This window comes from Elaeis guineensis, chromosome 12, assembly GCF_000442705.2.
Source record: "Elaeis guineensis isolate ETL-2024a chromosome 12, EG11, whole genome shotgun sequence".
NCBI classification, from domain to species: Eukaryota; Viridiplantae; Streptophyta; class Magnoliopsida; order Arecales; family Arecaceae; genus Elaeis; species Elaeis guineensis.
This window is the reverse complement of record NC_026004.2, coordinates 705,208-720,116: the sequence shown is the minus strand read 5'-3', so window position 1 is coordinate 720,116 and position 14,909 is coordinate 705,208. Positions and strand designations below refer to the sequence as shown.

Genomic DNA, 14,909 nt, shown 5'->3' with positions numbered 1-14,909 from the left:
TTATGGATGATTTTTCAGTTTTTGGTCCTTCTTTTGATATGTGTTTGACTAACCTCTCCCAAGTTCTACAGCGTTGTGAAGAAACTAATCTTGTGTTGAACTGGGAGAAATGTCATTTTATGGTGCAGGAAGGAGTAGTTTTAGGCCATAAGATTTCATCTAGAGGGATAGAAGTAGACAAAGCAAAGGTGGAGGTCATTGAAAAATTATCACCACCAACATCTGTTAAAGGAGTGAGGAGTTTCTTAGGGCATACTGGCTTCTATAGAAGATTTATAAAAGACTTCTCTAAAATTACCAAACCTCTTTGTAATTTATTGATCAAGGATGCGCCTTTTAAAATTACTGATGAGTGTTTGGTTGCTTTTAACAGATTAAAGAGAGAATTAATCTCAGCTCCTATCATCACTGCACCTGACTGGAATCTACCATTTGAACTCATGTGTGATGCAAGCGACTATGCTATAGGAGCAGTCTTGGGACAAAGAAAGGAGAATAGACTTCATGTGGTGTACTATGCGAGTCGAACACTGAATAATGCACAGTTGAACTATGCCACCACAGAAAAAGAGTTGCTCGCCATTATTTTTGCTTTTGATAAATTTAGGCCATATCTTATAGGAGCAAAAACAATAGTTTATACTGATCACTCAGCAATTAAATATTTACTTGAAAAGAAGGATGCGAAACCGAGACTAATTCGTTGGGTGCTCTTATTGCAGGAATTTGACTTGGAGATTAGGGATAAGAAAGGAGCAGAAAATCTTGTAGCAGATCACTTGTCTCGGTTAGAGTTAAGTAAAAAAATTGAGAACACTGAGGTACCCATTAATGAGTCATTCCCTGATGAACAATTATTTGCATTACTCACATCTAGTACACCCTGGTATGCTGATATTGTTAATTTTAAGGCATGTGATATTATTCCTTCGGAATTTAATTACCAGCAAAAAAAGAAATTTTTACATGATGCAAAATATTATTTTTGGGAGGATCCATATTTATATAAGTATTGTCCAGATCAGCTTATTAGAAAATGTGTGCCTGATGATGAAATTAAAAATATTTTAAAACACTGCCATTCATTAGAGTGTGGAGGCCATTTTGGACCCAACAAAACAGCTGCTAAAGTATTACAGTGTGGTTTTTATTGGCCTAACCTGTTTAAAGATGCTATTGCTTTTGTTTCTTCTTGTGACCGATGTCAAAGAACTGGAAATATTTCTTTTAGACAGGAAATGCCACTAACCAATATCCTTGAAGTAGAACTGTTCGATGTGTGGGGATTAGATTTTATGGGGCCTTTTCCACCTTCTCATTCAAATCAATACATCCTGGTGGCGGTGGATTATGTATCCAAATGGATTGAGGCAGTAGCACTTCCCTCTAATGATGCCAAGAGTGTGCTCAAGTTCTTAAAGAAATACATATTCACACACTTTGGTATTCCAAGAGCTATCATCACGGATGGAGGAACACCATATCATCCTCAAACAAGTGGACAAGTAGAGATCTCCAACCGTGAAATTAAAAGAATATTGGAGACTACTGTCAACTCATCAAGAAAGGACTGGTCCCTAAAATTAGATGATGCGTTATGGGCATATAGAACAGCATTCAAAACGCCAATTGGGATGTCCCCGTATCGTCTAGTTTATGGAAAAGCATGCCATTTACCTGTGGAGCTAGAGCATCGAGCTTACTGGGCAACTAGGTTGCTAAATTTCAATATGGAAGCTGCTGGGGAGAAAAGGTTATTACAGCTTAATGAACTTGATGAGTTCCGCCTCCATGCATATGAAAATGCAAGAATTTACAAGGAGAGAATGAAAAGATGGCATGACAAACATATTGTGAGGCGTGAATTCCAACCAGGACAAAAGGTGTTGCTGTATAACTCTCGCCTAAAGCTATTTCCAGGCAAGCTCCGGTCTAGGTGGTCAGGTCCATTTGAGATTATACAAGTTTTTCCACATGGAGCTGTTGAGCTGAAGAGTGGTGATAGGACCTTCAAAGTCAATGGGCAAAGGTTGAAGGAATACATAGATGGAGGATTTGAGCAACCAAAAACCTCCATAGCACTAATATAATGCATTGGGATAGTCAAGCTAACGACTATAAACTAGCGCTTCTTGGGAGGCAACCCAAGCAAAAATTCTTTTTATTTTTTTTATTTTTTGAGTCAATTTTAATCCTCACTATATTTTCAAGATTTGAATGGACGTTGTTCACTTTTTGTAGGCACATTGAAGAAGACAAGAGAGATGAAATGACTGAGGACGAGTTGCAAACTCGCACAAGCGCATAGGCACGCTACAAAGGGGAGTACCCCTAACCTTTAAGAATGCCTTACTATAATATGTATTGTGATGATGATCTTGTCATTGAGCACAATGTCCAATTCAGATTTGGGGGTGCATTTGCATGAGCATTTCGTGTTAATAATATAGGATTGCCATTATGTTTGCATCTTTATCTTTATTTTTTAATAAAATTTAAAAAAAAAAAAATTTGGAATGTTGATTCATTGATCACTTGTAAGGATATAGAGGGGGACAATTTTACTTTTGTGTTATTGTTTGGCTATCTTAGCTTTAAATTTGGAAGTCAAATTCAGGGATTGACTGTTTTAAACTTGTAAATACTTAAATAAAATCTCGTATAGGAGATAGTTACTTTGCTTCACCAATCCTATTTGTGAGCTTTGTTGCAATAAAATGTAGACAATTTACTTGGGAGAAATGATATAGGCATTCCTTTGGCATATCCTTTTTGACCCCTTGTATTTTCTTTTCATCCTATCTCATATCTATTGTTCATATTTTTTGAGAATAAATTGATTATAATGGTTAGAGCATACTGAATTTTTAGTTTTCCTTCCCTTCAAAAAAAAAAAAAAAAAAAAAAAGCACAATCTACTCCGCTGTTTCAAGTTGCCTAGTAACTAGGAGCATTCATGAGCCCCATGTTTGCTTTTACGTCAAACAGTGACTTGAATTATGAGTATGCAAAGCACTTTGAGTATATGACTTGCTGAGTAACCGGGTGCCTTCATCACCAATATCGGTATTCGCGTAAAAAGGCAAATGATGACTTAAGGAAGAGTGCCAAAGTGTATAGGCTGTTCTAAAAGTATAAAATAAAACAAATAAAGGAAGGGATGTAAAGCATAAGTAATTGAGTATGCTCTGATTTATTGTGGTTAATTTATTTTCACTTATGTGACCATAACCATCATTCTTGTTGCTTGCTTTCCATTTTTTTTACCCGAAAAAGTCCTATTGATCTCTTGAGTACGTTGTTTGCACTATTGGAGATGGGCTGATAGGATTTTGCATTCAGGATTGGATGTTTGAACCGAATTATTTTATTAAAATCTAAAGGAAGCAGAGTAGCTATTGATTGTGCGTAATTTTGTTTGAGTATGAATGAGTTTGGAATAGTTAGCTTGTGGGTTTGCTTTTCGATTTTGAGTTGGGGTGGTTAAGCCATGGCATTTGGGTATTACTCCTTTGTGTCTAGATGGATTTTGAGTATATTAATGTTAAATAAAATTTTTAGCATTAATTTTTTTGAGATTCTTCATTTTTGATTTGGACTTTTCTTTTGCTTGGGGACAACCAAAAACTTAGGTTTGGGGGTATTTGATGTATTGCATTTTTATAGTAATTATTATTATTAGTTTTAATGATTTTGATGAAATTGATATAATAATTAACTAAATAAATGTAAGAACCTGATATGTTTTATGTCAATTGCAGGTAATTGAGCCAGGTCACACATAATTGGGCTTAACCATATTTTAAAGGTCAAATTAAGTGAAATTGGTTGAGTCCGATTCAGCAGAGTTTGTCATCCAGAGTTATCAGGTCTTGCATCAAAATCAGAGTCCACCTCAAAGCAGAATAATCAAATCAAGATATCAATGGACCCCACACCTTATCCTTTTTGGCATCATCAGCCAGAAAAGAAATTAGAGATGCAGAAAATAAATCAAGCAGTTAATCTCTCCCATCTAGTCAACCAATCTAAATTCTGGATATTTTGGTGTGAGGACTCCTAAAAGACAATCTACAGGACCCCAAATTGAGCAAGATTAGATCCTACAGAATTTTGAGAGAAGCAAGAAAGGAACATAATTTACAGAATTAAATTTGGATTCCAGATGAGGTGGCTACAATAGGTTGAAGTTGGTAACAATGTTGGACACAACAAGAAACACCTGATACACCCAGATTCTTCTTAGTATTTCTTGGCACAAAGATCTGATATGGCAACTAATTTTGGGTGGCAAAGAGCTATCTTGGAAAGAATTAAATGGAAGAAAATCAGAGTCCAAACTAATTCTGCATGAGGAGCAAACTGAGAAAGAATTGAAACTAATTCTTGAAAAACTTGATTTGGGCAGCCGAAACCTTACCTTGTTTTGCAGATTTTGTGGACCCAGAAAGGAAGAAATTCTTCTCCTCTAATTAACCATGCCTCCTTTCCTTCTTTTACTATGGAAATCATAATAAAATCAGAAAATTTGGACAGTATAAGGAGTAGATGGCTGGTGGTTGCTTAAAGCCTATCCAAAGGAGGAGAGATTCTATACCAAATAAAAAGAATGATATATAGAATAAAATCATGAGAAAAATACCACCTTAACCCTAGCCCTAGCCCTATTTAAGGATCCTAAAACACCAGCAGGACAGAAGAGAATCATCTTTGAAAGCTAGAAATCAAGCAAGGAGAGTTTGGAGTATCTGGAAGATTTGAAGAGAAGATTCATTCGGCTCTGCAATTCCTTCAGAGTTTTTTCTTTCTCTTGTTTACTTTGCATTTATTTTCTAGAACTCATTGTTAGGATGATTTTGGAGTTTTATTCAAGTAAACTTGAGTTTGATTTTGATATGATGAAAAGCTAAATTTCTAGCTAGGGTACCTGATGTAGCTTGGATTTAATTTCAATTCCAGAATCTTGTATTAATTTTCTTTGTTAATGCAATTATTTGTTATTTGCGCTTAATGCTTTTAAGTATTATTACCTTTGGTACTTGATTGATTTCGATTTATAATTGGTACTGGGAAGGAAGATTATAAATTGGAGTTAATAACAAACATCATAGGAATAATAATTGGAGTGGGAGCAGAAGATTTGACCTGTGGGATCTTGAAAATAATCACTGTGCTTGTTGAACTAATTGAAATCTATTTTACTATTGGAAGATAGATTATAGGTTTTAATTAGTATATTTAATAAGACTCGGGAGAGATTATTAAATAATTTAGGATTATTTATCCTTGCATTAATAATTAAATTTAGATTATTAATCAGAATAGCTGGAATTGATAATTGGTCCAAGTGAAATCAGATATACCCTAGTGCTTTATCAATCGAATTTTGATTCAGCTTTCATTGAGTTCTTTAGAGTTAATTTTATTTTTCATTATCATTCAGTTTCGATCGTTTAGATATTAGTAAAATCAGCGTTCATTTTTGGTAATTAAACTCAGTCCTCGTGGGAACGATCTCTTATTTATCATTATATTACTTGAGCGATTTCGTGCACTTGCGAAATAGGCTATCAGTATTTCTTTTGTTAAATTTCAAACATTATGATCAAACCTTACCCTTGCCGCTAAAGAATGAACCAAAAAAAAAATATTATTGTTCACAGATTTACTTCTCACCTTTTCAACCAAGTGTTTACTTATTTAAATTTTTGAAATCTATTTCTGTAAAATACTAACTAATAAACAATCGTAAAAATTGTAGAAATGCAATAAAAACTTACAGTTGCCATAGCTTTACAGTTCAAAAAATACATGAAAAAAAAAAGAACGGTAAACAAAAATATTGGTCCCATTGAGGTCTGAGAACGGGATACTTAGTCCTATTGATTTGGAGATGTTGGGTTGGGGGCACAAAACACACAAATACTTCACAGAAGAATATGATCTCTAACTTGTAAATAAGGTTTATTCATTATATTTCTTTAATTTTAAAAATAGAAAGCATTCAGATTTTATTTTAATTTTGGATTAATCTAATCATGAATGTATATAAAGAATTCAAATACTTCAGAAAAAATATGTAAATAGTAGTATAAAGTGGATGTTGGAGAAAACATGGATAAAGAAGTTAGATGTACTAGCTTTAGCTCTTCCAAAAATATTTTTTTGCTTCAAATCTTTGATGAACTGATCAAGTTTAATCTTGAAGACCCTACAAAGAATGTCTGGACGATCAGCAGGTTTAAGGCATTTATGCTGAACAAATCTGAGAACCTCTAACCAGTTTGGATTACATGTAAATGTAATAAATAGATCCGGATAGCCAGCCCACTTGCATATAGCCTTGGCATCTTGATAGTTTTGGATCATGTATCGAGCACCACCAGTAAATGATGAAGGAAGTATTACACGTTTACCTCTTGAAGAAGGATTTGTTTCTCCTCTCAAAACAGCTTCTGTAAGTCTTTTGTACATATCTGCTCTCAAATTATTTTGATGAGACCGAATGTATTTCAACCTTGATGATTCAATCATTGTATAGGCATCAACCAAAAACTGATGAAATAACCTCTTAGAATACAATATAGTAGGAGCTTCATTCTTCCTATCCTGAATTCTGTAGGCAAAAAACTCTCTCATAGATAATTTTATCCTCTTTCTGGAAGAACCACCATCTGAATCTCGAAATTGGATATTCTCATTATAACCATCCTCCCCATAAGGGAATAGCAAGGGGTATTGTAAGCCAAGATAAGCAGGATTCAATTCAGTGATTCGCTTCAATAATCCAGATTGTGTCTCAACTATAATGTCTCTATCACCAGCTGAGCTTTCAAAATCTCCAACAATTAGTGCAGCTACTTCAGATATAGTGGAAATATTATATCTCCTTCCATCACGGCCCCTTTTTTCGATGAGCCATAGTTTAACATTGGACTCGTCTTTCTCTTGATACCTATCTCTAACCATCCTGAATGATTTGGCTAGTACATTGTACTCATCAAGCATATCTTTCAAATCAGTAACAATTTCAGCATGCAATGAATTTGAATCACCATCTGAACTACTTCATACAAAAAATAGAATATATTATTAGGTTCAAATACATAATTATGATAAAAAGAGTATCAAATCTTATATTCTTAAAAAGGTACGTACCTCATAGTCTTCATTCTATTTGACACCTCATTTTCAGTATCATATATGTATAGTTGAGCAAATTTAGGAGATGATCCTGGAGTAGGCAGTAAACTTTCAATCATATGATAATTTTGGCTACTTAATTTAAAGACAGGGGGACCATTTCCATCATTCATACTTTTATCAATTTTTTCCCCCATTGATGTGAAAGAGAACATCATATTGTATGATCGAATATTCTTCATAAAATGGTTGCTCTTATCATCTTGATTTTGCATAAGAGCCCTTAAAGTTTCAGGTGGATCTCGTAACAAAGGAAGCTGAATTTTTTCTTGTATACAGCATAGTGAAAACTTTGGTTTTTTTGCATTATAATGCTTCATTATTCTTTCTTCATACCACATCAATGCACCGCAAAATTCACATTCCCATTCCGGATCTCCAATGTCCCAATATTCTGTTTGTTTATTAAATGAATAATTTTAATCTCAGATGATATATAATGATTTATTTGTAAATAAAGTCAGTTAATGGGACAACAATGACATACCTTCATTTTGAATAGCAGTATAGTCGATTTCACCACTGGCTATTTCTTCAAATTGTTTATTATCATTATGTCCTACATTATCACCAGTATGATTACTTCCTATATATTAAAACAATGATGAATTTATTATGGAAAGTGATGAACTATGACTAAAGAAGTAAAAGAAATTATTAAAGAAATGGTTGGTCAATGGTGAATAAAGTTATAAATAAATAAGCAAGGGTGTTAAAGTTATTACCCACTGCATCTTGTACTACACCATTGGTGTTATTCCTATCTTCAATATTATTACTTTCACCTACATACAGAAAAATTATCACATTAACCTTTGACTAATGAGAAGACAATGTTATTCAAAGTGATTGATAAACTTGTGATAATGAGCCACTTGGGCTTAGCTTAAGTATGGAATATCACTCAATCAAAGAATAATCTCATAAGAAACTTATAGATTTAACTGACGTTAACAATAATGTTATTGAGAAATACTCAAATAAGAAAGTTTTTGTGTTTACCATTTGAAACATCGCTCAAAGGAGTCCTCCATCTCTTCACTGATGTCAGTTTTGGATTGCAATTGTAAATAGATAAATTTTCTGTTCCTTGACTTGTATAGTTTTCATTCTCTGATCACATATAAAATTATATTTACGTAAATTTTTAGATGCTTTATTGTCATAAAGTATGAACATATAGAAACATGTTTACCTTGAAATGTAGATGTTGTTCGCATACGTTTCTCACTCCTGATCATTGTCCTCACTATATGGAATATAATGTATTAATTATTAGACTATCCCAAAAATAATGATAACAATAAAAAAACATGAAGGTATAAATTCAATTTGCAAGGCTCATTGCCCTAACAAACCCATTTTATTTCATCTATCAAGATAAATAGTTTTTAATACATGAAAGAAAAGGATTATGGCAAACACTAAAAATAAAAGTAAAAGAAGTGATGAAAATCAGTTATGAAATATAGATTGGCAGATTTGAGATAAATAAGATACATCAACCAATGAATAAAAGATAAATTTTGATTATTTTATTAGCCATGCATTTTGTAAGAAAAAAAATTTTATTTTTCTACCATTTCTCCACCATCCTAGAAATATCGCTCTATAAAGTCTTGCATAAGCAATCAATATCGAGTGACTTTAGAGAAGTTAGAGAAATTGAAGCACAAAAAATCCATTGGTGATGATGTAGTTGAAAAGTGTTCTTGCACTTGCTTTGCTCATGTTGTTGGTGCTACAGCTTTCAACAACAAAGAGTCAAATCTATTGTGAAGTTAAGTGTTCTCAAGACTATCTGAATTGCTCGAGTTATTGGGTTGGATGTGAGACTAATAGGGAGTGCTACACCATATGTATTAAAAATTATAATTCCCACCAGCTTTTTCTGATAGCCATTTAGTACTGCAAACTGAGTTGCTCCATTCATCTTTGTAAGAAATTTCACAATGGTAACCCTATTTTTCAATCATATTTTTATTTATTTTTTCTCTATAAGTTAATTTGAAGTATTTCTTACATATTTTTAACTTTCAAATAAGGTAGATAAAGAGAATGAAAAAATATGTAATAGAAGAATACTTAAACAAATACTGCAATGCTCAAAATAGCTTTAACATGGTTGGCAATCCTAATGTTGCAGTTTCCTAATGCTTGTTAATTTTTTTTTATTCTTCAATCTATGTTTCTGGTATTTCTAAATAAATCTTCCATGGATTTGTCCATTTTCATGGCAAATTTGGTTGATCCTTCAAATCTATCCTCGCTGGGCTAGTGTGTGTATGTGTGTGTGTGTGTGTATTTTTTTTTTTAACTCTCCTTTTGTATGATGTTTATAAATAAATCTTCTCTTAATCTATCCACTGTGGTGGCAACTATTTTATTATTATATCTCAAATCTGTCAATCTATATACCATAAATCTTGACCAGATCTTATAGTATATATTTTTCTTCGATAGTATGTATCTAAATAAATCTCCTCTTGTCCTTGTTTGATTTTTATAGTCAATAGTCATGAAATAATATTTTACCTTGAGTAATGCTAACTGTGTTAATGCTATTGATTCCATATGTAACGTGAGTCCCTACACAGCAATGCAACCAAAAAGATATTATTAAAGTAATATGCTAAATTTAAATTTTGTACTTTATAACTGCAAAATAAGAATGATAAAAAAAGATTTAGATAATAGATTCTTAATACCAGGTAAAGATAAATCAATATCATTGATATCTAGATTCAGATTATGAACATTATTATTTTTTTTCCATTTCAAAAATATCTTTTAAATTATCCCCATTAGATTTGATAGCATGTAGCATCCTTCTTTCTTTAATAATGTGCTTTCCAGAATTCATCGGAGGACTACTTTGTTTGAATAAATTGTCTTTTGAGGAAAGTAGAGTTCCAAAAACTTGTTGACCATTCATTTGATTTGAATTCTGAACATTGGCATCCATCAATGATTGAGAAGACAATGTTGAAGCAGCCATCCTGTTCAAAATCGCACTCGATGTACATGTTGTAGATGGTAGATGGTGGTTATGTATTTTCACGATTGCATTCTCTAAAGATTTATTTTTGACTCCTTTGAATTTAATGGTACAATTGACTTCATTTGTGAAAGAAGAATGAACTGTATGCGTTAAAATATTCACAGATGTTAATAAGATTAACAATAATATTTTTGAAGAATAATAACATGAGAAAGTTTTTATGTTTACCATTTATAACATCATTCAAAGGAATCCTTGATCTAATAACTGATGTCAGATCTGGACTGCAATTGAAAATAGATAAATTTTCTATTCTTTGACTTGAAGGATTTTCAATATTTGAATACATATAGAATTACATTTCAGTAGATATTCAGATACTTTATTGTCATAAAGCATGAAAATATAGAAATGTGACTACCATGAAACCCTGATGCTGCTCGCATACGTTTCTCGCTCCTAATCATTGCCCTCCTCAACCTTCTTTCTTTCGGACTAATATGCTCCATTAATGGATTTTCTATGATATCTGCTAGACTCATAAAGTTTTCATTCATTAATACAATCAGACAAATAAAGTCTCAGATTCTCAAGGATCTCATCCAGTAGAAAATATTTGTGATAAAAAAATATGAAATCAATTAAACTATTTTATAAAAGCCTATACATGAAGGTGTGGGGTGATTGCTTTTTAGGTCATGCATCTACAATTAAGTTTTAGATCTGAAAATGACCGAATTTGAACATAGATCTGAATTTCTGTTGGAGTTATTCACTCTATATTGGAACACTTTGACCATAGATAAGAATTTTCCATTCATTTGTTTGTAACATAGATATTCTTTTCTTATTAGAAAAATACAAAAGAATAGAGAAAAAAGGAGAATGTACACATACAACAAAAGAAACAGACTTACCTGAAGAGTTCTATGAAGATACTCTGTCATAAGCATGAGCAATAGAAATGAAGCATCAGAGAAGAAAAGACACAATACGTTGAGTGTTATGTTTTAAATGTTAACTAATTGCTAAAGGTGAAGGTGAAGATGAAGAGTCTTACTTTTAATGTTTATAAACATAATAGTTATTAGGCTGCTAAAATAGAAACAATAGAAGCATATTAACGTGTGACCTTATGACCATCTCATTGGAATCTTAAAACTGTCCATTTACTATCACAATAGTTTCTGACATTGAAATTATATTGTACCATTAATTCAATTAAAATAAGTAGCTGATGGTTAGTATTAACCAAAAAAAGTTATAATTCCAAAAATGGTGAACATTAAATTTTGCGATAATAAATGGATAGGAGAGATATAGATGAGCATATATTATAGCAATTAAGAGTATGGTTACGTATCAATGGAGGAGTCTGAATTGATGTGAAGGAGATGAAGAGTTGCATGGGTTGGTGTGCACAAAGAAGCTTATTCTTGCATGAAAAATCAAGTGCTGCTATTATTAGTTGCATGGGTTGGTGTGCTTTCACAATGAAGTTCCAAGTAGAGGGAGAATATATCTATATAGAAAATTCATCAGAAGTGAAAAGGATCATAGCCCATTACCATCTCTGTCTTCAAGTGAAGGAGCAATGGCTTTTCTCACTCATAGGTTCTTTGCTCTCCTAATTTGTGTTGGTTTATTTCTCACCCGTTCAACCATAAGAACCATTTCAATGCTATTAGTCTCATCAGGGTTAATATAGTTTGGCATAGTCCACAATCGTATTACCCTGACCTTGATCCTCCATTCTGTTTTATTGGGATTAATGTGAGCGACATAGTTCACATTTCTAGCCATTTTCTAACTTCCTGAAGTATTGATAATAGATATATCGCATTAATTAGCAAATATTAATAACCAAATGATACATACTTTGGACACAAGATAGATGATTAGTAAACAATAAACAGAATCGAAAAAAACTATTAGATTCTCCACTGCTGATAGATCATCACAAAAAATGTTTCAACAGCCTAATCTATTAAAATATTATCTACCCATTTCTTTACAATACAATACTACATCGAGACAACAGCAGAAAATCCAAGCTGGGAAGTATCCAAATTTTTACCTGGTCCGTCGAAAAACCCAAGCTTGAAGGAGTTTCAATGGCGATTGAACCCTCAAATGTGCACCAGCCACAACCCAGAACTTCTAGCAACCTTTGATTCCACTTCCTTTTATTTAAATACCATATTGGCTATGAACACCGACTTTCAGTGGCAATAAAGAAAAGCAAATTCCCAAAGTTGTTATTATTCAAGCCACAACAGTCAATTTGCTTGGGTATGAAGAACTTGAGCGCTTCGTTTTCCCAGCTGGATGTGTAATTAAATCCCAGCTGGATTTCAATTGACCACATGATGACTTTTGGCATTTTCAATACAGATTTAGGCGGGATAAATTTTCACTAGAGACTGCCACGTGTAAAACTCCACCAGTCGGTTCTACTTTTATATATTATATAAAATACCAATGTTCTCACTCATAGGTTCTTTGCTTTCCTAATTTGTGTTGGTCTCTTGGCCATGGAACTAAGGATGGTCCTTGGCCTTGGAAGAACAGAGATCGTCCACAGGCTGAGTCCACGAGCATAAGCTAGTAGCAAAGAAGCCACATCCTTAAGAACATTGGTGTTGCAAATTTGATTAGTTCAGCATATGTCAGAAGTTTTTTTTAAGAATAGCATTCTTATTACAAAAAAATATAGTTTAAAGCTATTAACTTGACCAAATAATAAATGTTATTATCTACGTTGCCAAATGTCAAATGCTAGTGGGCTTAACCAAGACCGTAGCAAACCACTGGGCTTCTTGCCTTGTCAAAATTGAGGATGATAGGTAGTTGTCAAGGTTTTATATGTTTAATATTTGTGTTAGTTATTCACATAGAGTGTGAAGTAAATGAATTAAGATTAAATAAGATAAAAAAAATATAAAAAAAACTCTAACCATTCTTTGAGCTTTATCTTTTTTCCTGATGATGTTTGAAGTTCTAGCATGACTGTCAGATGAATCAGCAAATAGTCATTCAAATTTTGAATCAAGAGAACATTATTCTTCTTTTTCTGCTTTCTGTTTAATATACTTTATGGTACCATTAATTTGCTTTTGAAGATAATTAAAACTTACTATTATTACTGATTAATGTGCCAGATAGCAAGTGCATAATTCAGTTGATCACAATAATTAGAGCTTTTGAACTTGTGTCATATTATCAATTATTTGATAATATGAAGCATACCACAAATATGCAATAGATGCTCATATGAGCTTACTCAGAATAAAATACCCATTCTTTTAACCATAAACATGCTTAATAATCATTAGTTGTCTTAAAATATTCAAAAACATCAAATATTCAAGAAAATCCCAATAGAAACACCTATGATTCTGCACATTTTTTGATAATAGAGCTAGACAAAACAAAATATTTCCAGCATTATTCCTTCTCTTGCTTGATTTTCTTCATTTTTTTTTTGCTTGAGAGTTGTGCAGATAGATCTTCATCACCGATGCTTTCATTTACTCTTTCAGATCGATATCTTATTTGGAGATGTCACTTCTATTTCGGATGAAACTAACTCCTGTTGATAATGACGATAGGATTCACTTCACTCATTTGATTAATAAAAAATAATTAAATAAAAAAAAGATAAAGCAAGTTTTATGACAATAAGCTGTAAGGTTAAAAGATTCATCACCTTCAGATTATCATCAACTTTGTTAGATGTAACATCTAAGTTTTCTATCAGTTGTTCACCATAGTCCTATAATTCTCATGTTAATTAGTAAAATTTATGGTCTAATCCATATTAGGAGAACTAATTTATGATGTGTCAAAGTCAAAACCTGTTCAGGCTGAGAAGTTGCAATGAATCTGTCAATCAATTCCAGATTATCTATTATCTTGACAACTGGATAAATTATTCTTCTTTTTTTGCTTTCTGTTTAATATACTTTATGGTACCATTAATTTACTTTTGGAGATAATTGAAACTTACTACTATTACTGGTTAATGTGCCTGATAGCAAGTGCATAATTCAGTTGATCACAATAATTAGAGCTTTTGAACTTGTGTCCTGTATCAATTATTTGATAATATGAAGCATACCACAAATATGCAATAGATGCTCATATGAGCTTACTCAGAATAAAATACCCATTCTTTTAACCATAAACATGCTTAATAATCATTAGTTGTCTTAAAATATTCAAAAACATCAAATATTCAAGAAAATCCCAACAGAAACACCTATGATTCTGCACATTTTTTTGATAATAGAGCTAGACAAAACAAAATATTTCCAGCATTATTCCTTCTCTTGCTTGATTTTCTTCATTTTTTTGTTGCTTGAGAGTTGTGCAGATAGATCTTCATCACCGATGCTTTCATTTACACTTTCAGTAGACAGATGCTTCATCGATATCTTATTTGGAGATGTCACTTCTGTTTCGGATGAAACCGACTCCTGTTGATAATGACGATAGGATTCACTTCACTCATTTGATTAATAAAAAATAATTAAATTAAAAAAAAGATAAAGCAAGTTTTATGACAATAAGCTGTAAGGTTAAAGGATTCATCACCTTCAGATTATCAGCAACTTTGTTGGATGTAACATCTAAGTTTTCTATCAGTTGTTCACCAGTCCTACAATTCTCATGTTAATTAGTAAAATTTATGGTCTAATCCATA

The 14,909-nt window shown here is 32.4% G+C and overlaps 1 pseudogene; it reads right to left on the bottom strand.

Annotated features, from left to right (window-relative positions):
* Nucleotides 1-14,909, bottom strand: part of LOC140852911 (uncharacterized) — a 33,050-nt pseudogene that overhangs the window by 10,190 nt on the left and 7,951 nt on the right.